At 35.6% G+C, this 25,398-nt stretch overlaps 1 long non-coding RNA gene across 1 annotated transcript; it reads left to right on the top strand.

Annotated features, from left to right (window-relative positions):
• Positions 1 to 15,197: 15,197 nt before the first annotated feature.
• On the top strand, positions 15,198 to 24,834 carry LOC109264002 (uncharacterized). Its single transcript, XR_002078524.2, has 3 exons — positions 15,198 to 15,276; positions 19,548 to 19,634; positions 24,784 to 24,834. It is a non-coding gene; the product is annotated as an uncharacterized LOC109264002 (long non-coding RNA).
• Positions 24,835 to 25,398: the final 564 nt, after the last annotated feature.

The raw sequence follows: 25,398 nt of genomic DNA, 5'->3' as shown, positions 1-25,398 counted from the left end.
ATACCCCAAATGTGAGGAAAATGGAGGATCCGGTGTACATCTTTGCAGCATGGCATAGCAAGGATTTCAGTTTAAACTGGATATATATCTATCCGAAGAGTTGGCATATCTGGGCAAATCTATAGGTCTTAGTAGGTAGGAATAGCAGGAGTCTATTTACATGGGAGTCCAAGGAACCTTCTGGAGAAGAACTCATTCTTAGGGGAGAAAACATAGACATGTAGGAGATTGTTTCAAGGATAAAGGATTGTCATCACAGGGAAAACATTATGCGCAGTATTTTTATATTAGATTGCTCTCTGGCCAAATGCCCAAGGACTTCTGCCTGAGTCCTAGGACAAGGAGGCTGCAAAAGGAAAGAGTAAAGCTAAAATGAGCTCTCTTCAAATACCCTCCTGTGACAGGCATAATGGTACTGAAGATAATCCCTGCAGTAGTGGTGAAAATATTGGTGTAAGGGACAGGCATTGCTCTCAAGTGCAGCCATTAGACAACCTGGTACATTTGAGTGTACCATACACATAATACTAGGACAGACAGTATCTGCAGTGAGCAGAATTCTAAAGGTGTCTGCCCCCCAAGATACACATCACCAGATTATCCAACACTAACCTAGTTTCTGTTGTACAGAGATTCTGCAGATGGAATTAAGATTATTAATCAGCTGATTTAAAGATAGGGTTGGCCCAACATGAAATCTTTTAAAGTTTATGTATTTATTTTGAGGGACAGAGAGAGAGGGGGAGAGAGGGAGAGAGAGTATGCAGCAGGGAAGGGGCAGAGAGAAAGAGAGAGAGAGAGAGAGAGAGAGAGAATCCCAACCAGGCTCCACAATGTCATTGCAGAGCCCGACATCGGGCTCAAACTCCCAAACGGTGATATTATGACCTGAGCCGAAATCAAGAGTCAGATGCTTAACCAACTAAGCCACCCAGGTGCCCCTCAACATAAAATCTTAAAAGCCAAAGAGAATGGTAGAAAAGTAGACCAGGAGAGATGAAACAAAGAGAAATCTGAAAGATTTAAGGTGTGAGAAGGACCTGGTCTGTCTTTGCTGACTTTAATGATTAATAAAGGAAATGTAGATGGTCTCTAGAAGCTAAGAATCACCTGCACTGCCAGCCAGCAGGGAAAAAGAATCACAGCCCTCTCACCACCTTGAACTGAATATTCCCAAAAAACTGAATCAACATGGAAACAAATTCTTCCCCAGAGCCTCCAGGAAGAAAAGCAGTTTCCCAACACCTTGGTGTTAGCCCAGTGAGTTACACATTAGGCTTCTGACCTATCTATTGTGAAATGATACATTTTGTCTTAAGCTAAGTTGGTGGTAACTTGTTACAGCAACAACAGAATGCAAATTCAGTATCTTCTTGTATTGAAATTATTTCTCTATATCTCTGTCTCCTCTACTGAATCGCTGTCATGAGGGCAAGGACAATGTCTTTTGTCATGCTATTATTTTCTTTATTTCTTTACTCCTCCTAACTAAACCTTCTTGTCAATACTTTTTTTTTCTATTTTAATACAGACATTCTAGTGCCTTTCCTTTAAAATATTCACAATCTGTTTTCAAAAACATTTGCAAGAACAATGGTTCAAATACATTTGTAGGAAAAAGGGTATTTGATTACTGCTAAAGTCTTTTTGCAGAAGAGACAGTATTAGTCTGCTCAGTCTGCCATAACAAAATGCCAGAGACTGGGTGGTTTAAGCAACAGATGCTTGTTTTCTTACAGTTCTGAAGACTACAAGTCCAAGATCACAGTGCAGTTCGTTTGCAGTGAGACCTCTCTTCCTGGCTTTCAGATGACCACCTTCTTGCTGTGTCCTTAATGTCCTTTTCTGTGCCTCACATGGCACAGAAGCAGAGAGAGATCATTGGGGTCCCTTCCTCTACTTAGAAGAACATTAGTTCTATCAGATTAGGGCCCCATCCTTATGATCTCTTTTAACCTTAATTATCTCTTTAAAGGCCCTATCTCCAACTGTAGTCACATTTGTAGTTCAGGCTTCAGTGTATGAATTTTGAAGGGACACAATTCAGTCTATAACAAAACAATAAGGTCTAACCTTATTTGCATCTCAGATAATAAAACATGCCAAAATAGACATGTGTATGTTGTGCTCACTTATTGCTCCGATAGTGTTTGCTATGGATACCTTGGTTGCTCCTCACTATCAAGTTCACTCGGGAGACCTGCAGAGGCAGTGTTATGCCTCTTTCAATCCTCAGTGATTTAAAAACCGGGTGTTTTTTATTATCTGTTGTAATTTTATTGCGTTCACATTTATATTTAATTCATATTCCAGTAGAAAATATATTGAAAAATCCCTTTATTTCGAAAAATAAGCAAAAAAAAACCCCCATGATCTTTAGAAAATCACAAAATTGAACTGTCGTTTCTATTTTAAAGGCTAATCCACTCCCCTCCCTGCCCCCCAATTTAAAAGGTCAGTAGAGTTGAGGTTGAGAAAACTCTGCTCTAGATTAAGTTTCTAGACCTAACTTTTAGTCCCTACTCTACCCCTGTTCCAGTTGGGAAGACCAGTCAGTTGCAGAATCAGAAACATCACCACCTCTTCCAGGATCTGCACCAACCCTACCTGGAGCTCCCTCCCGGCCTCCCTGCCCAAATGATGCAGTTCTAAATCGAAGTCTCACAGAGAACATCCGGTTAGTGCAACCTAAATCACATCAAGCATCCTAACTGGAGGATAGACTGGTGAAGATAGTGTTAATTTTTTGTTCTCTGTATGCTTGAGGAGGGTTGGAAAGGACAATGAGCAAGCTAAACCAAACTATCTGGCACAGATGTCTATTAGAGGGACGTCAAAAGGATTAAAAATATTAACGCACATTTTCTGTACGTTATTTGTAAACTGCATGTTGAATTACGTTACTTCTGAAGTCTTTGATTAACTAAAATGAACAAATTTCAGCCTTTATACTATCTCAATAGTCGCTAAAAACCCTATTTTGAGAGAAGTGAAACTTAACCATTTTATTTCAGAAAGAAAATGCTGTGAAAATCTCCATTCTCTCTATGTTCTTGCCAGTTGATACCAGCTAATATTAAACATCTAGATTTCTTAAGTTCATGTGTCTAATAACACAGGTCTGGTCATCAAACTCATTCACCCTTTAAACTGCATTATTTATTCTTTTTTTTTACTGGCATAGTCACACTCTGGAGGTGCGAAAAAGAATTTCTATTTACTTTCCAGTAACACTTTCAGGAACCAGTTTGTTAAATCTTTGAAAGCTGCATATTAAGTAACCCCAGCGCTTTAAGTAAGTAATTCTTATTTTGTATCAAGATTATGTTGAATTAAAAATCACAAAAATAGTTTCAAATGAGAATTTCAGATAGGAACACAGTGATCATTTAAAACAAATGTCAGGGATTGTGTGTGTGTGTGTGTGTGTGTGTGTGTGTGTGTGTGTAAGACAGAGAGAAAAGTCAGATAGTAAATATTTTAGTCTTTGTGGGTCATAAAACCTCTTGTGTCACAACTATGTAATTTTGTCACAGTAGCACAAAAGCAGCCATGGACAATAGTAGTGGGTGTGGCTGTGTTCCAGTAAAGCTTCATTTACAAAAATAAATCCAGGTGGTGGCTGGCTCTAGCCCATGGCTTTAGTTTGTGGAGCCCTGATTTAAGTCTATGTTTCTGGTACCAGCATCATCATTATCTTCTGGGAGCTTGTTGGAATCACAAATTCTTAGATCCCACTCAGATTCACTGACTCAGAAACTCTGGGGGTGAGGTCGAAATATGTGTTGTAATAAGTCCTCCATGTAATTCTGAAGTTTGAGCAATGGTGAGTTAAGCTATTCATAATGTATGTTAATGTTGATTTTCATTAACCGGTGACAGCTTTGCTTATATAATATTGATTGTAAACTTTTTTTTTAATTTTTTAGCGTTTATTTATTATTGACAGACAGAGAGAGACAGAGCATGAGCAGGGGAGGGGCAGAGGGAGAGGGAGACACAGAATCTGAAGCAGGTTCCAGGCACTGAGCTGGCAGCACAGAGCCCGACGCGGGGCTCGAATTCACAAACTGCGAGATCATGACCTGAGCGGAAGTCAGACACTTAACTTACTGAGCCACCAAGGCGCCCCTTGATTGTAAATTAATAAGGTAGTGATGATTTTCCATTTTGTAAGAACCATATAGAGTTTCTATAGTGTGATTGCACAAATTAAGTCAGGCTGCAATATTCAGAAATAATGAGCTCTTACATACACAGACTTTAACTTACTCTTCTTTCTTGCTTCTACTGTAAGCAGCACATAGTAGGTGCTCAAGAAAAACTTGTGAAAGAAACAAAACCAAAAATAAGAACAGATGAAAAATAATGTAGCTACTTATTTGCTTCAGAAGTATAGACTGACAAGGAAACTAATTAACCATGCTTATTGGAGTTCTTTTGCTTTCTAAATATTGAATGAATAAATAAATGAGTGACTTAAACAGGGAGTAGGGAAAACAATCTGATTTTTTGTGAACCTTACAATAATATTTTCCATGCCTAAATAATTGATAAGTGACAAAAATAGGATATGCATAACTGTAGCACCGAAAGAAGCTTATAGAATAAGTCAAGAGTTCACATTCTTCCTTCCAGTTTGGAATCTCTCCTGATTCTAAAATGTGAAAACAAAGTACTCCGAAGTAAGAAAGATTTCCAAAATGTAAGTGCAGTTCTGGGATAAAGTTACTAGGGGGAAGAGTGAATGGTTCCTCAAAAAAGCTGTTGCTTTCTTCATATCCACCCTCACTTCCCACCCCTAAACTGTGTTCTTCCTAAACCTAATCTAGACCTTTACACATGTCCCATGGAAACAGGCTGGACTTGATCCAGACGTGATAAACCAACATCCTCCAGTAGAGGGCATTTTTTAGCTTATTTGGGGCCAGTCTCAATCTGGCAGATGTCAATTGCAGTATGTTTCCAAAAATCATGGTCTCTAGAAATCCGCCATAGAGAAGCTCCTTTCAGCGTTCCAGAATTTACCTGTTGGCTTTCCCTCCTATTTTCCTTACAGTTGAGATATTAGTTTTTAACACTTTAATGTCACATAGTAGGTGTTTGTTTAATCAGTATTCACTAAATGAATGTGTAAAGCCACTACATAGCTATAGATATAGATATGCATAGTGTGTATCAGTGTTTTTCATATACACAATAATTATAATAAACTAGACACTGTAATAAAAATATTTATCTATCTATCTTTGAAACTTTTAGCATGTATCCAGTCGTTATAGCATTACCAAGAGTGACATTAATAAGATGATGTAGTGGTATATACTAGCCTTCATCCTCCTACCTAAAAACAAAAATTAGACAGCTATCCATGAACAAAAATAGTCCTGAGAGAGCTCAAAAGTCTAATGAAGGACCTACTGCAACACAAAGGAGCCAAAAAAAATTGGAGAATAACTGTACAGAAAGGATCACTGGGAAGATCAATCCAAATAGCCAAAGCAATTCTGAGAAAGAACACAACTGTGGGCATCACACTTCCTGATTTCAAACTATACTACAAAGTTATAGTAATCAAAACAGTATGGTACTGTAAAAAAAAAAAAAAAAACAGACACATAGCTCAAAGGGACAGAATAAAAAGCCCAAAAATAAACCCACACATACATAGTCAACTAATATTAAGAAGGATGTGAGAACACACAATGGGGAAAGGATAGTCTCTTCAATAAATGGTGCTGGGAAAACTGGATATGCACATGCAAAGAATGAAATTGGACCCCTATCTTACACCATTCACAAAAATTAACTTAAAGTAAGCTAGAGACTACATTTAAGACTGGAAACCATAAAACTCCTAGAAGGAAATGTAGGGGGAAAGCTCATTGACATTATTCTTGCAACGATTTTTTTAGATAGGACACCAAACGCACAAGCAACAAATTAAAAAATCAGCAACTGGGACTACATCAACTAGAAAGCTGTTGGGGAGCAAAAGAAACAATAAACAAAATGAAAAGACAACACACAGAATAGAAAAAAAATGTATTTGCAAAACATTAGGGGTCTTTATCTAAAATTTATAAGGAATTCATACAATTCAGTATCAAAAAAACCCCAATCTGATTAAAAAATGAACAGAGGACCTGAATAGACATTTTTCCAAAGAAGGTATACAAATGGCCAAGAGGTGCATGAAAAGATGCTCAAGGTTACTAATCATCAGGGAGCTGTGAATCAAAATCGCAATGAGATATCACCTCATCTATTAGGATGACTGTTACCGAAGTGTCAACAGAACAAATAATGAAGAGGTGAAGAAAAGGAAACCCAAACTTGGTACAGCCACTATGGAAAACACTATGGAGATGCCTCAAAAATTAAAAATAGAACTTCCATATGCTCTAGCAATCCCACTTCTGGATATACCCCTGAAGGAAACGAAATTAGTATCTCAAGATAGCTGCACTGCCATGGTCATTGCAGAGTTATTTACAAGAGCAATGATAAGGAAACAACCTAAGTCTGTTGACAGATGAATGGATAAAGAAGATTTGAGATAGATAGATAGATAGATAGATAGATAGATAGATAGATAGATAATGGAATACTATTCAACCATAAAAAAGTAAGAAATCCTGCCATTTGTGATGACATAGATAAAACTAAAAGGTATTAGGTTAAGTGAAAAAATCCAGGCAGAAAAAGACAAATAGTGTCACTTATACATGGAATCTTAAAGGAAAAAAAAGCCGAACTCCTGGAAACAGAGAGTAGCATGGTGGTTCCCTGGGGCTGGAGGGAAAGGAAAATGGGTAGTTGTTGGTCAAAGGGTGCAAACTTTCAGTTATAAGATGTAGAAGTTCTGGAAAGCTAATGTACAGAATGAAATTAAAAATGGTAATTTTAATGGTTATCTGGATATTTATAAATACAGAATCTGGTTGTTTAGAACCAAGCAGATGATAATTTGTATACTCGAAGGTTTTTTAAAAATCTGGATTGCATAAAAATAGCCTTAAATTGTAGCTATACAAGGGAGATTTGGTTTCAAGATATATTCAAGGAACTGGTTATTAAAAAACTTCAACCATTACTGATTTTTGTATAACCTAACTAAATTCAATCAGTTAGCACTTTTCTACAAAGTTTTATTATGTGTGTGCATAGTGTTAGAGACTTTTCATAAAATAATTTTATAAATTAAAAATGGTTTTGGTTTTATTAACAGACTTGATAGTGATGACAACTGTACATAAATAATACAGCCTTATGAATCCATTATTTTGCCCACCAATTATGCTGGCTGCTGGCTGCCCCTTCAAACATTAATGTTAGGGATGTGGGCTAACTTCAAATTTAAAGAACTTATCCACTATTGATATAGGTTTTAAAATTTTCACCACCGACAATACTTCAGCTGTCTTGTTGAAAATTAAATGGGAATATTTCAGAAATACACATCATTTTTTATATTCTCCAAGGAAGAATAACATCAAGGCTTTCATCTTTGGGTCAGCACAATGTGTCATTTAGCTAAGGCAACTGAAATTTTTTTATGTAAATTATGGAACAGAAACATTTACTTATTAACCGAATATCAATGAACAGAAGAGGTATTTATTGCAACTGATAAGGGAATCTTGTGTCTATGGGAGAAAAAGGTGGTGTTTCAGTATCTTTGCAAACATCAGCCCTGTGTTTGGTTAAAATAAGAGCTGTTAGATTAACTACATTCATCAGAGGCAATAGTAAATAATTTGAAAAAAGTGAAATAAATAGTGAAAAACTGAAATACAAGTGAGGTAAATAAATACAAGTGAGGTAAAAAAAAACTTAAGTTTTTATTGATGTTAAGAAATTGTCGTTAAAAAATCATTTTATTACTAGTCCTCCAAAGGAAATTATAATTAAATAAAAATCTTTCTATGAATTTCCTGAAAGTTTTAAATTACAATTAATCTATTTATCCTTAAATCACTGTATTTCAGACAATACATAAAAACATTAACAACACATAATCCTCTAAAAATAACATTTTTTAGTGTTTATTTATTTTTGAGAGAGAGAGAGAGACCCAGCATGAGTAGGGGAGGGGCAGAGAGAGAGGGAGACACAGAATCTGAAGCAGGCTCCAGGCTCTGAGCCCAACTTGGGCTGGAACTCAAGAACCATGAGATCATGACCCTAGCCAAAGTCAGACACTCAACCAACTGAGCTACCGAGGCACCCCTAAAAATAACATTTTAAGAGAAATAAAATGTAATGTTTCATAAGTAGAATGTTTCATGCTGATTTTTTTAAATTTTGAATTATAAGCTTCGTTTTTTTGGAATTTTTTATTGAAGTATAATTAACATACAGTATTATATTAGGTTCATAGTAAGCTTCTTTTTTTAAAGTTTTTATTTAAGTTCTACTTAGTTAATATACAGTGTAATATTATTTTCCGTTGTACAATTTAGGGATTCAACGCTTACATACAATACCTAGTGCTCATCACAAGTGCCCTTCTTAATACCCATCACCTGTTTCACCCTTGCTTCATTTTGTCTCAACTTTTATTTCATTAAAATAATTTTAGCATAGCTACATTTTTTAAATAGTTTTAAGATACACATTTTTATATTTTTAAATTTTTTATTTGGAAATAACTTCAAACTTACAAAAAAGTTGCAAAATTATAACATGTAACAGTAAAAACAATTCACCCTTTCAGATATTGTTAAAATTTTATCCCATTTACTTCATAATAGATCTGTGTGTGTGTGTGTGTGTGTGTGTGTGTGTGTGCTGGAACATTTTAGGGTAAGTAATATACTTGATGACACTTTCCCCTAAATATCTCAGTATTTATTTTCTATATTGAATAGGGAATTGTCTTACAAGTACAGTGCAGTTATTAACTGCAATTATGAAAATAGCTAATTTACTTTTATTCAGCCCACCATCATTCTTCCAATTTTGTCAGTTGAGGTTTAACAACTAAGTGGCATATCTGACTCTTGTTTGGCTATGTTTAGTTAAGCCTCATTAGACTTCCTTTAAGAAGACTAGAAATGGAGCATTTCCTTAGCTTTTCTTTGTCTCTCATGACTATGGCACTTTGAAGACCAGAACCCTCCTTTTTTTTCAATAGACCATTTTTCATTTTAGGTTTGTCTGATGTTTCCTCATGATTAGACTCAGTAAGAATACTGCATTGGTTTTGCTGTGTCCTCTCAGAGTGGCATACAATGGCCATCTTCCTCTCATCAGTGATACTTTTGTGGTCACTAGTCAACATATCTTCTGATTTCTCCACTGTGTAATTCCTTTTTTTTTTTCCAGGTAACTAATGAAGAGTTTGTGAAGAGACTTTAGGACCATACAAATATCCTGATCTTTTAGATTCAGTATCTACTGATGATTCTTTCTTCATCAGATCTCTCCTGTGATGGTTGCAAAGGCTGATCTTCCAATGTCAGCATTCCCTCCACATTTACAAGTCAATCCTTAGCATTCTACCACGAATAAGAGCCTCCCTTCTCCAGCATTTATTCACCCATTCATCTGTCTGTCGCTGATTATCAGGATGCGCTCATGACTTCTACCGTTCTTTCATTGCTTTATCATTACTGGAGCTACTTATTTTTGTGCTCAAGTTCTGCTTTATGATACTCACTGTATTTGTAATTTCTTGAATGATGACTATCATCCCTGTTAGAATGGAAGCTCCTGAGTGCAGAGGTCACCATGTCCCCAGGGCTTATTACACAGCCATACTCAATGAAAGAAGTCAAGGAAAGATTTGTTAACTGGTCAAAAGAACCATGATCCAACACAAAACATGTAAACAGCATTGTTACAAATCTTCTGAGTTGTATATCTCAACTACAAAATGAAGAGCACACTGCTATTTCTTAATTTTTTTAAATATTCATTTTTGAGAGAGAGAGAGAGAGAGAGAGCAGGAGAGGGGAAGAGACAGAGGGAGACACAGAATCTGAAACAGGCTCCAGGTTCTGAGCTGTCAGCACAGAGTCCAACACGGGGCTCAAACTCAAGAATCGCTAGGTCATGACCTGAGCCGAAGTGGGATGCTCAACCTACTGAGCCACCCAGCGCTATTTCATTGGAGGACTTAGGGGGAAAGAAAATTTTGAGAGGTAAATGAGAAGTTACTTCAGTTTAATCCTTTATAACTTCATGGATTTCCACCATTTTGGCTGGTAAAGCTTTTGGTTTACTCAAATATTCATCCTTGTCCCAGAGTCCTTTCTGCTCACAATTAATAGACAATGACTAATCCACATGAAGCACAGGCCTCATCAAACCCACAAACACTTATGGAATGAAGGTAATAACTGGAGATGAGGGTAGATCAAAAATAGATTTAAGTTTTTTGAAATCTAAACTAATAGTGCATTTTTAAAAATTATTAGACAATGACATAGTGTCTAGATGTCAAGATGTTTTGCCCTTCTTGGTGGAATTAGTATGGCCCTGATAGAAATGCAATGTCAAATTCAGATCACAAATAGCTCTTTCACAGATTTTAGGAGACACTGTATAGACTGATTCTGAATTTTTGTTTTTAAGCAGCATGTTATATTTTCTAATTATTGTTTAAAAGGAGAATTGAACCAGGAGCCAAGGTGGAGAATTAGGACTAATGAATAGAAGTTAAAGAAAAATCAACAATAGAATGTTGTAAAGAAAAACTTTCCGATAATCAACAATTATTGCTTTAAGAAAATAATGAGGACTTATCTTTTCCTTTCTTTTCAGAAACTAGGTAAGATAGAAACCAAGAATATGAGATTATATATATACATAGATATAGATGATATAGATATAGATATAGATATAGATATAGATATAGATATAGATATGGTATATGATATATTTAAAAGGCCAGTTGACCAGAAAGAACGGGTATAGAGAATCCATGATGCATGGTGTAGTTGGATATCAATGTTAAAAATGACTTTATAGGGGTGCCTGGGTGGCTCAGTTGGTTAAACATTGGACTTCAGCTCAGGTCATGATCTCACAGTTTGTGAGTTCGAGCCCTGCGTCAGCTCTCTGCTGACAGCTCAGAGCCTGGAGCCTACCTGAGATTCTGTCTCCCTCTCTCTCTGTCCCTCCCCACCCCCCACTCTCTGTCTTTCTCTCCCCTTAAAAATTAAATAAACATTTAAAAATGTTTTAATGACTATATAAAACTAGCTATAGTATCTTAGCACGTCACATGCACAATGGTATATATACATCCACAGAGTCTTATTTAAATAAAACTTTCAAAATATATTTTCATAATGATCTACAAAAGTAGATATAACTGTTCCCAAGTTATGTAGGAAGGTACTAAGGCGAAGTAAAATTACGAAAGACAGTATGGAAGGAATCAAATTTAAACTTGTTACTCCAAAAGCAATGAAACTTCTCAATCAATAATGTAGATTCTAAATACATAAGAAATATACAACTTATATTTATAAAATCAAGATTTCCTCCCAGGTTATGCTCTGCATCAAATGCTGGGTATTCTTTTCAAGTCAATTCTTTATTGAATATTTACTCAAGCAAGTGAGTGACGTCTTCAAAATAATAATAATAATAATAATAATAATAATAATAGTAATAATGGTGAAGAGTTAAATGGTGTTTACAATGTATCAAGCACTGCTCTAATATGTACCCTTAGCCAAATTTCACCATTATCCATAATAAATATAGATTTCAATATTAAAAATATATGTACAAATATCAGGTATCAGTATAGATTCAGAAATGTTTTTATGTCATTAACTCCATTTCATTAATTAAATAACCTAAGCTAAAAATAAGAAATGACATAAACAAATTTCTTAGAGTCCTATACGATTCACTATTCCCTGCTTATAATAATTTTCCATAGAGAAATTAAGTGGATTTTCTGTTGTGATTTCGTAAGTATTGGGGAAATGTCCTGTTTGCAAACTACTGAATGAGTATTTCTGTTTAGAACTCTTTATACTAATACCCTCTCTATTGAAAAGCATTGCCCTTCTAATATCATGCCCTAACATACATTCCGCATTAAAATATTAGCTGATTATTAGCCAAAAATGGGAGAAAGTTGGGATTCTATTTCTTGTTTTATAGTATATAAACTTTCTAGGGAAAGGAAAGACCACCAGTTTCTTTTAGTCTTTATTTCTTATCATCACAGTGCTGCATCATATATTTTTCCTTCATAGGATTGTAGAACAAGCATCCAGTACGCTCCTTACAACATTCATTCATTCACTCATCCATACATTCCTTTATTTGGTACCTACTATGTGCCATGTGCTATTTCAGAAAGAAGGAATGCACTTAACAAGCAAAAGACACAACATTCTGTTGTAGTTGTAAAGACAGTGCACCCATAAAAATATGGAATTTAATGCCACATCTTTTAAAAGTGCATTAATTAAAAAAATAAAGCAGTATAATCATTTTCCTCATAATTCTAATGTAAAGCATAATTGTAACAGTAAAGACAACAGGAAAGCTATGCCATTACTCTACCTGCAAAGTAAAGGTGGTATATGAATATGAATTTCTGGGGACTTCTCTGCAGTGTAACTCTATCATTTGCTGAGAGAAAGGAAATGCTTTGTATGTTTTATGGTTTCATTTGAATTTCAGGAGACCTGCAATATCATTTTTGGGAAGATTCTTATTAATCAAAATATTTTGTAAAGTGGAAGATTAACCTATTCAGCCTGTTATTTCCTATAAATGCCTGGCTTCCAAGGATTCTCCCTTCATACTCAGAGACAGCTTGCCAGAACTTACCTGTATTTCCATGAATACAGGTACATATCTTTTCTTTTAAGTCAGTAGCATGTTTTCACTGTCAAAGAGTATTATCCTCAGAGAGGCAAAAATGCTGCCATCAGGTAGGGCTTGTGCTGCTCCTTCGGGGTTTTGTCAACAGAGGTTTTGTTCATTGAAGAGCTGCCCGCAGTTTTTTCTTCTATGAGACTTCACCAAAGTATTTTAGATTTGCTGTCACAATTAGTCTATTTGACTTTACATTCACTTGACTCTTGTAAATAATCGTACACTATACTTAATCCCAGATTTGAGATTTATTATAGTTCCAGTGCCCTGAAAATCAGCCAAACTCCTCAGCCTAGGCGCTCACACAAGGAGAATACTAAGGACAGTACTAAAGTTGGATGGTCTGAATTTTCATGAAGAAGGACCTTTTGTTCTCCTCCCAGGAACTAAACAAAACGAGTCGCTAGGCCAACTCCCGGAGCCAAAGTTACAGAGTCAAGCAGAGGCCATTTAACTGAGAAATAGGCAGATTTTTAAAGGGAAAAAAATTTTAAAAGAAAAACAACCTGTCCCTCTTACCTATACTCTTGGATCATGCTCACTTTAATGTTATCTGTGTTTTCTATAATAATTTCATTTTTTCTCCTTTAATAATTTATTTTGTGGAAATGTGGTAATGGCACACTACTTCAAGTGTACTATTTATCCAATTCACACATTTCCCAACTTATACACCTTTTGTCCCATAATTGAATTCATTTTATGTCTACCTCTAGGTTATACCCCAGCCTAAGATTCTGAGGATCTGTAGGCATCTGTGACAGTGGATATTTATTTGGCCCCAGCCACACTTTCTGAAACTCATCATTATAGGCACTAGTCCAGTGCTAAACAGTGCCCTAGGTCTGATAGAGTAGGACCTGCCTTTGCCTCTGTTTCTGAGTTCTTGTTCAGCCTAATATTCAGTCCACTCTAGAACCGAAGCCTTTCCAAGCTCTTACTAATTCCTATCCCAGCGTCTGGAACTCTTTCCTAAATTTTTTTACCAGTGTCCACATCATTACTGCTTACAGAGTAGAATAGTAATACATTAAGGTGGGCATTCAGAGGGCTCAGAAAATTCTAGAAAATTGTATGATTATAACATTATACTTCTAAAATTAGCTTCATTACCAATGTTTGCCTTCTAGAAATCTTGCATTATTTGACTTACAGTAGTACATTATAAAATCAAAACATCTCATAAATTTTTTACTTTCATCATCAAATTCCTAATGACATTTGTTTCTTTAATACCAAAGTGTTTGTTCTTTAAAGAACATAATCAGAAGGGAAAATTGTAATGATAGTCTGAAAAATAAATGCAAACTTTCAACTTTGTTTATATTTATTGAGATAATGCTTTCACTACCTCAATGCAAAAGCGTTCGAAACCAAATGTTTTGAAATGTAAGCATCTTAAAAACAGTAAAATAGAAACATTGCCTAATAAAGGATGTTAAGAAACATTCAGATATCTTTAAGAAATATTCCTATTTCTGGGAAATAACGTACTACATAAAAGTGAAAGTATGTCCTCTCATTTGACATGATGGATAGCCAAGATTTTATGCAATGGAAAACATAAAGATATTTCACCATGGCAAGGAACTAGTACCTTATCCCTTCATGTTCTAATATTTCATTGCAAGGTTTATATTATCAACATCAAGCAGAAGAGTCTCACAAGTAGACAAGGAAAAGAATAAATGAAGAAAGAATATTGATGAGTGGTAATATGTAAGCAGGCAAATTTACAGAAGTATTATTTAATGCCATAATATTAAAATAATTCTGACTTTAATTGACCTTTAAGAGTTGAGTACCAGCCATGTATTTTATGTAATTATTTACACCCGGAAAATTCTATTTGTTTCAGTATTGTTTAAATAATAATGAAGACATTTGACAATTCCTAATAATGAGACATGAGAGACATTTTTCCTATGGATACTTGTGAAGAGGACACAATATTATAGCAAGCATCCCTAAAGAATATCCTTAGCATACGTACAGCTATTTCTTTTAACATCCCTCAATGTAAAGCAATAGTTATACCATAAAAACCAAAAAATGCTCCATGAAAGAGGCTCTATGGAGATAGATGGATTTGTAAAACAATGTAGTGCAGGTATACATTTCTGTTGGTCCAGTTTAATCTAGATATAATCTACATTTGGAGCACTTTTCCAAACTTTTTTTTTTTTTGGAAATCAGATACGGATGAGAATTGGGGAGGGGCGCTTGAATAGAACATCTCCAAAGGGAAATTCTCACAAGCACAATCTTTTGCATATAGATACAGCATTTTAACAAATTCCATAATACACAACATGGACTTCTTAGACTCTTGCTTTTCAAATTGCAGATCTGTACCCATTAGCTGTCCATGGATTAATTTATTGGGCTGGAAATGGCAGTTTAAAACCCTGAAGGATTCAGGTAAGTTTCTCACAGTAGTGATGTAGTTTTGGAATCTTCCTTCATTCCTCTATAAAAACAGACCAGACAGGCAAACAAGAATAGCAAAACCAAAACTGCTGACAGCATCTACAACAAAACTTCATGAATCTCACAATGTGAGCACACAGAGAACCTACAACCACAAAGATCTACAATACCCCGATGGAATCAGCGTCTGATTGGCAGCAAGTGGAAGAAAGGGAATAGGCTTGATGGCCCTACAACTAGTAAACAGCCAATCGCCATAGGGTACTCACTGGAAATTGTGGCAGGTCAATGTGAGAATGGAAGCCAAAACCATGCAGTGTTTCTGCAATCATGGATAAAGTCAGGGTATTCAAATGTGATATGGTCTGATGATGCCTGAACTGTATACACTATTAAACTGTCGTACAAAACAATCTTCTAATTTTAGAAGTACAATATATATTATAATCATACAAAGAAAATTGCTTTTCTTTTAACTGAAATATTGCTAATTATGGCAGGGCAGCAATATCAAGGCTAGTCAGCCCTGAGAATTACCTAGAGTTGTACTCTACTTCATTGATTCTAGAGGCATTTTTTTTTTTCACATTTTAACATCTCTCAATCATCGTGGTCCTTACATTTGACAGTGTCTTAGAATCTTAGCACTTTTCCTCAGATCATAATACATTAAGTAAATAAATTATTTTTCATACAATTGATGGCACCTTAGATATGAAGACATACAGTATTTTCCTATTATCTGCGCAATGGCCATCATAGGCTTTACCCATGTAGGGCCATTATTTTCTGGTCAAAATCAAGAAGTTTGGTACAACAGAACTCAATGCTACTTCAGTACGGAGATGGTAAAAATGATAAGCAATTACTATTGGAGATCAAGAAAAGCTACTTCCTAGTTATGTAACGTTATATAGGAAAATTGAATTGTACTTTTTCATGTTTCCTAAATTTTAAAAGTTCACTAGCTGAGACAGTAACGTTTATAATTATGATTTATTGGTTGTTTTATAATGTTGGTCTTATGAAAGTTATAGCAGAGTAGAAATCTGGATAAAATTGAAAGCAATATCCACAGTACTACAGCTATTTACATCACAAGTGCCCATTGCCATTCTATGAATTATTTCTCTGATGCTAGTAAACAGAAGAAAACATAATGACTTAAGTTAATTAATATGTTAAAAATAGTATAAGGGCGCCTGAGTGACTCAGTCAGTTAAGCTTCCAACATCAGCTCAGGTCTGTGAGCTTGAGCCCCGCATCGGGCTCTGTGCTGACTGACAGCTTGGAGCCTGGAGCCTGCTTCAGATTCTGTGTCTCCCTCTCTCTCTGCCCCTCTCCCCCACTCGCACTCTGTCTCTCATGCTCTGTCTCTCTCTGTCTCTCAAAAATAAATGTTTTTAAAAAAATTTTAATAGTATAAATAGTAATTATAACCTAGGTTACTGTTGTGACTATCATAGATTTTTGACATGATTATTTGATATGTTAGCAGCTAATGGGTTAGTCTGGGTCCAATCAAGAGACAAAAATCACACAGTAATTTAAACAGGGGATGTTTAATATAAAGAATTATTAAGTTATAGTAGGAGAGTAGTTATGAAAAGGATGTAAAGAGAATACTAAAGGATACCCTAAGGTTGAGGAAGTCCTTAAGGAAAGACAAATTTGGGGGGCACCTGGGTGTGTGAGTTAAGCATCCAACTCTTGGTTTCAGGTCAGGTCATGATCTCACCATTCAGGTTCAAACCCTGTGATGGGTTCCACAACTGGCAGCATGGAGCCTGCTTGTGATTCTCCATCTCCCTCTTCAGCCCCTCCCCCACCAATGCAGTCTCTGTCTCTCTGAAAATAAATAAATAAACTTAACAAAAAAAAAAAAAAAAAGGAAAGACAAACTTGGAAGAAGTTCTCCCTTCCAAGGCTGATGTTCAGACCTAACGGGAAAAGGCATGATTGTAGCCCACTGGTTGGCAGGGACGTTTGCTGCACTGCTGGGCCAGAAGAGGTCCACATTGCTAGGAAAATAAGAAATTACCCTTCTGGGTGAGGAGAGCCACAGCTATCAGAGATTGTGCAAAGGGGGTAAGAACGCGGCTGTAGGAGAGAAGCATGGAGCATGCAGTACCCACACTTGGTGGGCTGCAGAAAGTTGGTCACCATGGCCAGCGATGCAAGATTCCCAAGGAACTATGCCCGCTGGGTCCAGGCTCTGGCCGAGTGCCACCGCATGTCTTCACACATGCAACCACTGACTAACCCTGCAGCAGAAGCAAGAAAAAGAAAAGCCACACACACAGGAGCCATGAAAAGCTACTCCCTTCCTGCTGCAATGTTTCTCCCACTCTGCTGGCTAAATTTACATCATGCTCCTTAGAAAGAAAAAACATATTGTTCAGTATGGGCACTCAGAAGCAAAGGGTGAATTTGGAGTTGAGAGGCGATAAATTGATAACTGGCACTGCAAGCGATTAAAGACATCTTTGAAGTGTCTGCTGTAAGTGTAAGCCCTGAGTGAGATACTAGGAAGAACACCATCACTAGGAAGCTGTGTGGCGTAGCAGGAGTGGAATGAGAAGGAGAGGAACGGATGGACAGAAATTATGCTTATGAAGAATATGCCTAGAAACCCAGAGTCCCAGGTAGTTAGGGAAAACACCTTTCATTCGATAGTATTTTAGAATTTTAGGAATGCTACATATCATCTCATTTTTGATGTTCACAAGTATCCTGTGAAATTAGTTGAGTCATTACTATCACTGCGAATTTATAAATGAGGAAACGGTGGCCCAGGGGCATTAATGCACTTAACCAGAGTCTCAAAGCTAGTGAATATCAGAGGATTTGATGTTAAAGTTTTAGAAATGCATGTTTAGGACTGTGGAACTTACTGTGGCTTTGACAATGAAATTAGACTAGAGTTGTCTCAGGGTCCCATTACCCAGAAACATGTTGCATATTACAAAAGAGTCTATCAGCAAACATTTAAAAGTGTGCTCTACAAATCTAGCCATATCTGTAATCGGCTGGGACAGCTGCTACTTTTCTCTCTTCTGCAGTTCTGGATAATCCCCATTTTCTTCCAGAATTCACAATACACACACAAACACACACACCACAAACTGCCTGGGCACAAAGGTGGTGCCTGTCATGGAAACTTTCAAAAGTCTAGCTGTGAATATATTTAAACTTTATAAAAATGATCCCTGGCTGTTTATTTCTTTAATGCCTAATGTGCATCTATCATAGGAAGAATTAATGAAGCACACAAAAGTAAAATATGACAACTCACAAATGCTAATTAGAGTTGCTAGGTATTAACACACCTGCTATATTCCCTGACTCATTGGGGTTTTTCCTTGTTTAAATAATTTTTAATGTCATGTCCTTAAATCCAGACTCAATGCGTATAGCCTTTCAAACTTACCTAAATCTTTAGGTCTGCTGAGTACACCCTCTCCATTCTAAGTATTTAAATTGTGCCCGAGGGCAAAAAAACACAAAATTTATTCCAGCCTAAAATATCCAGGTAATAAAAAGGAATACTCTTTTGTTTGAGTAACGGATAACCTCCTCTATTTTCCAAGTCATTTTAGGTATTTTCTAAACAATAAATATCAACTGTGGGATTTTTTTTTATATCCTTCTTTGGGTATTAGTGGTACAATTAAATTTCCATTGTTATGGCACTCACTGTCCAGTTTGGGGGTTATGTACATCCTGTGCCTTCCCTCTCTTCGGCTCCCTACATAAGCATCTCATGATCAATAACGACCACTACCAGAGAGCGTCACGGTAAGTGTGTGTCAGTAAAACTAAAAATCGCACTGGAGAGACTGTGACAAAAATTTTAGAAAGAAGCTGAGACCACTGAATAATTTATAATTATCCTTTGTCTAGTAAACAACATCAGAAATAATTGTAAAATGTGTAGTCTTCAGACTCTTCCTTTGTATGAACAAATGTAATTATATAAGGAAGAGGAAAGAACAGCATATTTTCTGTCGGTCCCCTTTCTTTCCTTCAGTATAACTTCCTTTACATCTGGATAAATCTCCTATTTGCAGCAATTTACAATTATAACAACATTTGATGTAAGACTTGAGTTTTCTAAATTATTTGAAATAAAATATCTTAAAAAATTCTGGGAATCTAAATGTGTGAAGCATTTAATACGAGATTTTCTTAACAGGAATTTTTCTAAATAACGTTTTGTTCCTTTTTTTTTTTTTTTAAATCATGCTGTTTTAACCTTGAAGGACAATTTCCTGTGGTGTCTCTGTAAAGCTGCAAATGCCATGTCAGGAACAACAGGGAGCCCCAGACTGTGTGACGTGGAGTGAAAGGTACGTGGTATAAACGATGGAACTGAAGTCCTCTGCCAGAGAATAGTAAATATTTTTTAGAACATACCTTTAATAGAACAAAGGTTATTACTACTGAGCGGAAGAAAATAACTCCACGTGTTCATGCTAAAAACAAAGACATTTAGACATTTGAAAATAAAAACTTAGCAAGAGTAATCTGAGGATGCAGGTGGATTTGGTAAAGAGAGCTACCTGTTCAACCATCCTCTGGTCCATGTTCTACAGACGCTTCTCATCCTAGTCTGACAAATGGGGGACTGTGTCCCGCTCCTACCTATAGATTGACAGGTAAAGAAAACGTTAATGCGTTTGTTCATGTTGGATGATACCGCCTTTTTTTCTTTTACCAGTTTTAAATGTTGCAGATTTTCACCATGGCAAATTTTGATTTTGTTTAATCAGTTAAGAAAATATTTTCAAATCTTAAATAAATAGATATGTAGGATCTTACTTAATGTTTTTTCTGTTTGTAGGTAAATACCAATATTTGCAATTGACAAAAAATGACAACAAATACTCAGTATAGTCCCTCAGCTATTTATATTGTATACAATTTTTTAAGGCATTTAGAATTTTAAAGCTAATGTATTTAGTGTCAGAACCTATGTCTGATGAAAACCACATCTTGAAACAAACATTTTTTCAGTCTTTTAAGCTATCTAGACTTCAGAATTATTATTAATTCTGAATAGGTCAGTTCTGATCGTTCTGGGCAAACAAACTTTCCAACTATCATCTGTTTTTCTTAATATTACTTGAGGAATTTTGGCAGAATTTTTAATGAGAAATCATTGGATTTAATTCCCATACATAGGTATGTAATGATTAAAAAAAAAATTAGCTTGCTTTCCTGGTGGATAATCTAATTCTCACCTTCTTTTGTATGTGCCTACTACTAATTATTTTAAAGTCAGAAAATTTTAAATAATTATTCAAAGTATATATAGGGGTCATTGTGAAAGATATGAATTAGGAAGCACATGGCAATTAAGATATGAATAGTTATGTTACTACAGATCATGAAGACAAATGCAATTTTTAAAGGCTTTTTCTTGTGCAAATCTATTCAGAAAAAAACACTTAGGTTCGGTTTATATGCACAACGTGCTTCACCCTTTCCTTGACTATTAAAACCACTAATTAGCAGCTGTTTGATTACTTAAAATAGTCAAGTTGTTCATGCTGTAGCTAAGGACAGAATGCACAAGTAAAAGAAAACTCATAGTAAATCCGTTATTTCCCTTGGAAGGACAAGTGTTAAATAGGATCTTATGTCTTGATTCATTGTCACAATGTGAGCCTGGATTCTACTAAGAAACTGTCATTTCACAAGTATTTGTCAAACCAAACATATTTTCTTTATACCATTAGAAATATTAGTAAGGAACAAAACTGAATTACTAAAATAACATTTATTGGCTGATTATATATAAATTTTAAATATTAAAGTATGGTAACAATTTCCCTTTCATTGTTAGCAATGTTCCCCAGGAAAAATATTCTGCATTCTTTACAAAATTCTGCAGCAAAAACATAAATTCATGCTGAATTTCAGATTTATATATACATGAAATATTTGGGTGAAGTGGTTGAATTGGTTAAGTACTCTCTTCATAACTAATAACTAATGAAATATTTGCTTAATATTTTAATTGTAACTTATTGCAGTATTTTTATTGTAGAAACAGCATCATTTAACAATATGTGGTAAAAATGAACAATTATGATATGTTTACAACAGAATACATTTTGTTGATTTCGACTTGGTCATATAAAATATTTTCTTTGTCATTTTCTCATAGGTTCTGTATTTCTTGGAATCATTCATTTTTTCTAGTTGGGAAATTTGGATCAAAAAGTTATAAACCTAAAATGTAGCAGAAATTTGAAATTAGAAGCATTTGATAGGGCAATTAAATCCAGACTCTTCCGAATGAAGTGTCTTTTTCACATTTGGCAAATAAGTAACTTTGCCCCAAAAACTTTAAAAAATATTTAATTAACACAGTTTGGAATAATGAGGAAATAAAACGTGTTTGTGCCTTAAAAATGTAGAACTTGCATATAGTTTCATTTTGCAAAGCACAAAATATCAAAAGCAATTCACAGAATCGAAGGAATGTTATTTCAAGAAACTTTTAAATTAGAAAATGTTTGGCAGTCTTCTGACAGCAAAGAAAAATAGTAATATTTTCTCCAAAACTCTGTAGTCAAATATCACTTTTAAGCTCTTACAGTGCTTATAAAATAGGGACAAAGTAACCTTGAGGTACGTTATCATACATATGGTATACCATATATTCAACAATTCGGCAATTCAACACTCAACCATTAAGTTCAAAGATTTAATTAAGAAGATCGAAAAATGTATTCTTTTCCTTTTTCTCTTTTTCTACTACTTTAATTTCTTTTTATTTAATCACCATGTTAGATTAGCATAAACACAATTTTATGTATTCTCTGGCTCTCCCCTTCCTATGGAGAATATAAGATTTAAAGAAAAAGAACATCAGGCTGCTTTTTTCTTCCAATTGCAGCGATTCCACAGCAATTCAAGATACAGATAAATCTATACATGACTGTCTTGTTTTGAAAAGCTGAATTTAAACATCCACACACAGCTGGCAGGAGTGTAAACTGCTAAATCCAATGGAGAAAAATAATTTTACTTTACTTGGTAAAGTTGAATATATGCATACCGTATGGCCATTCCTGTGTATAATACTCTGGCAAAATTCCTCCTCCTGTGCACTGGGATGCATGCCCAAGTTCATAGCCATATTGTCCACAGTAGCAAAAACAAACAAACAAACAAAACTGTAAATAATTCGAAAACTCCAATGACAATGGATAAAATAAATAAATTGTGGCATACTTAGACACTGGAACATTTTATGGAGTGGAAAATCAATGAACTACAGTTACGGGCATCAACAAGAAAAATTATTTAAAAAAAACAAATATTAAATGAAAATTTAAGTAATGGAAGAATACAATATGATTCCATTGACTTTAATTTCAAAAACAGGCAAACCACATACACATTGTTTGGGAACACATTCAAATGTGGTAAAATTACAAAGAAAAGCAAGGCAATGATTAGCACCAAATTCAGAGTATAGACCACCTCTAGGAATGAGGGAAAGGGATGCAAGGTTAAGATCATTTGCATTCAGGTGATTTCTAAGATGCCTACCATGTTTTGTTTTTCATTGTGGGTGGTGGATACACAAGTGCTCAGTTTTTTGTCTTTATGAATTTTGTTTGTTTTGTTTTTTGTTTTGGGGTTTTTTTTGTTTCGCTTTGGTTTTGGTTTTTGGTTTTTGGTTTGGGTTTTCATAACCGCACTCGGGTTTTGAGATTTACATATGTCACGTATTTCACGATGAAACAAGGAAAAGAAGGGGAAAAGAAATTAAATTTAGTCACATAACTGGTTGGCAAATTGCTACTGACTTTCTGATTGATTTCAAATAGCTTTTTAACTAACTTTTTGTCTTCCCCAAACCAATAAACAAGCAAACATGCAAAAAAGTGTGTATGTTAGGGGGCAGAGTGAATCAAGACAAGTATTAATCTTAATGGACAAGGAATTATATCTGAATTTGTCAGAACTAAGTTACAATATAGATGAGAGTTTAGGGCAGTCGTTCTCAACAAAATTACAAGGGATCTCAGCCAAGAAAAGGACAGAAGAAGCTGAGAGCGATGATACTCCCTGAGGACAAGTGTCTGAATGGTTGGGGCGGGGAGAATATGAAAAAGTCACTCCCCTAATTATGTCATCTACTTTAAAGAATAACATTCTCTTCGTGCTCCTTTCCTTCATCCCCGCCAATCTCCCACTGCACCCTCTATAACGGCGTTAATATGTACACATGAACATTTTTTCTTTCAAAGTGAAGAGCCCATCATCACATTTATTCACACCTTGAGCAGTTATTTACTGAGCACCTACAGTGTGCCAGGCACCAACTTTCCAAATAAAGCCGTGAACAAAACAAACAGAAAACCAAAATTCAAAAGCATCTAAATAAAGCAGAAGCCATGTATCTGATAGGATTAACACCACTGTTTGGTCTGTTAATGGAAAAACACATTTATTTGTTTTAAATTAAAATATTTAAGGTTTAGACACCCACATGGACACCCACAAATCTTTTGCTATACAGTCTAGTCCTCTGAGTATTTACATAATGAAGTAGGGATAAGAATGAGCTATCAATTATAAACAATAGGAAGGATGCAGCAATACACTCATTACCTGCATGTGATATGATCATGTATCTGGATTGGAAGTACACACGAGCCTTAGGAAACAGGCTCTCTTATCCCAGCCATATTGCAAGAATTAGGTTCCACATCCTTCTCTGAGACCATGTATAGTTACAGGCCAGAGGAAGAGGCACTATTGGGTATACAGGCAAATGTGTGGGTCCACAGATTTTAAAAGTGAGCTGAGTTAAACTACAGTAGTTCCTGGTTTCTCATTATGTTTTAGGAGGAAAAATAAGGAAGAAAGGCTCCTAGTTGTCCCTTTTAGCCAGAATAATCATTTCAAGGGTGTGGCCAAATGCATACATCCACGAAATATTACATTCCTCTTCTGATTCCTCTGGCTTCCCCGGACCTATCTATCATCTAAATGGAGCCAAGATGGCAGCAAGAAAGTGTGGATCTCAACAGCAGCCATGACAATCATATCCTTTACTAGAGAGGCAGCACCACGTAGAGGCTTGGAGCACCGACTCCATAGCCACACTGCTCGAATGTGAGTCCTGGCTCCACAGCTTACTGTGTGACTTCAGAAAAGATAGTTAACCTTCCTGTGCCTCAGTTTCCTCATCTGTAAAATGGAAACCATAACAATACTAGAAACTACCTCAGAGAATTTTAATGAGGATTAGATGACTTGATATTTGTGAAGCACCTATAGAAACGTAAGTGGTATGTGAATATTTGATAGTAATTCTTAAAAAGTTATACTTCACGAAAGGCTGTGTAATGATAGTGAACAAAATGTTTAAGCATCCTTCACCTAATTGCCAAGGTTGTTCCTGTTTTGTTTTCTCTTGTTTTGGTATTAGCATTAGGGTTAGTTCTTTTTTTTTTTTTTTTTTATTCCCAGGAGAACTATAAACAATCTTAAATACTGATTGAACCGGGAGAAAGCCTCAATTATTAATCTAGCCTTATTCAGTCTGATTTTTCCACTGATTTCTAACAAGATCCTTATCTCAGAATGGAAATCACTGGTAAGTGTTATGATGGAGTATAGTTATTTTACATGTGAATGGTGCACATACTCTTTATTAGTAGTGCCCACAACCAACTGTGTGTGGTTCCAGAGAAAGTCTCCTCACCCCCAAAGCTGACTGATGCACATACCGAACATGTAATCACAGGTTGATTCTCTCCCTCCTCCTTCTCTCTCCCTCCTCCTACTGTAAGTAGGCCAACAGAGCTTGGGATGAATTGAAAACATACATCTACTGATGGTAATATACTCAGCCTTTTCTTAAAACAAGCCTGATCATTTCCCTTCCTCCAGGAGCATCCAAAGCTGTTCAAATTCCCCTTCGTGTTTCTATTTTTGTAGACTGTAGAACAATGGCTAATCAAACTTTATCAAGATAAACATGAAAAAGTCCACCTGCTTGAATCACTCCCATGAGCCCATATCCATATTTTTAATAGAAGCCAGTATAAATAAGATAGGTAAAACAGGTCATATATAATTCCA

This window comes from Panthera pardus, unplaced genomic scaffold, assembly GCF_024362965.1.
Source record: "Panthera pardus isolate Hobbes unplaced genomic scaffold, ASM2436296v1 HiC_scaffold_1, whole genome shotgun sequence".
Lineage (NCBI taxonomy): Eukaryota > Metazoa > Chordata > Mammalia > Carnivora > Felidae > Panthera > Panthera pardus.
Note: the sequence above shows the minus strand (reverse complement) of the source record. Positions and strands in the feature narration are given on the sequence as shown.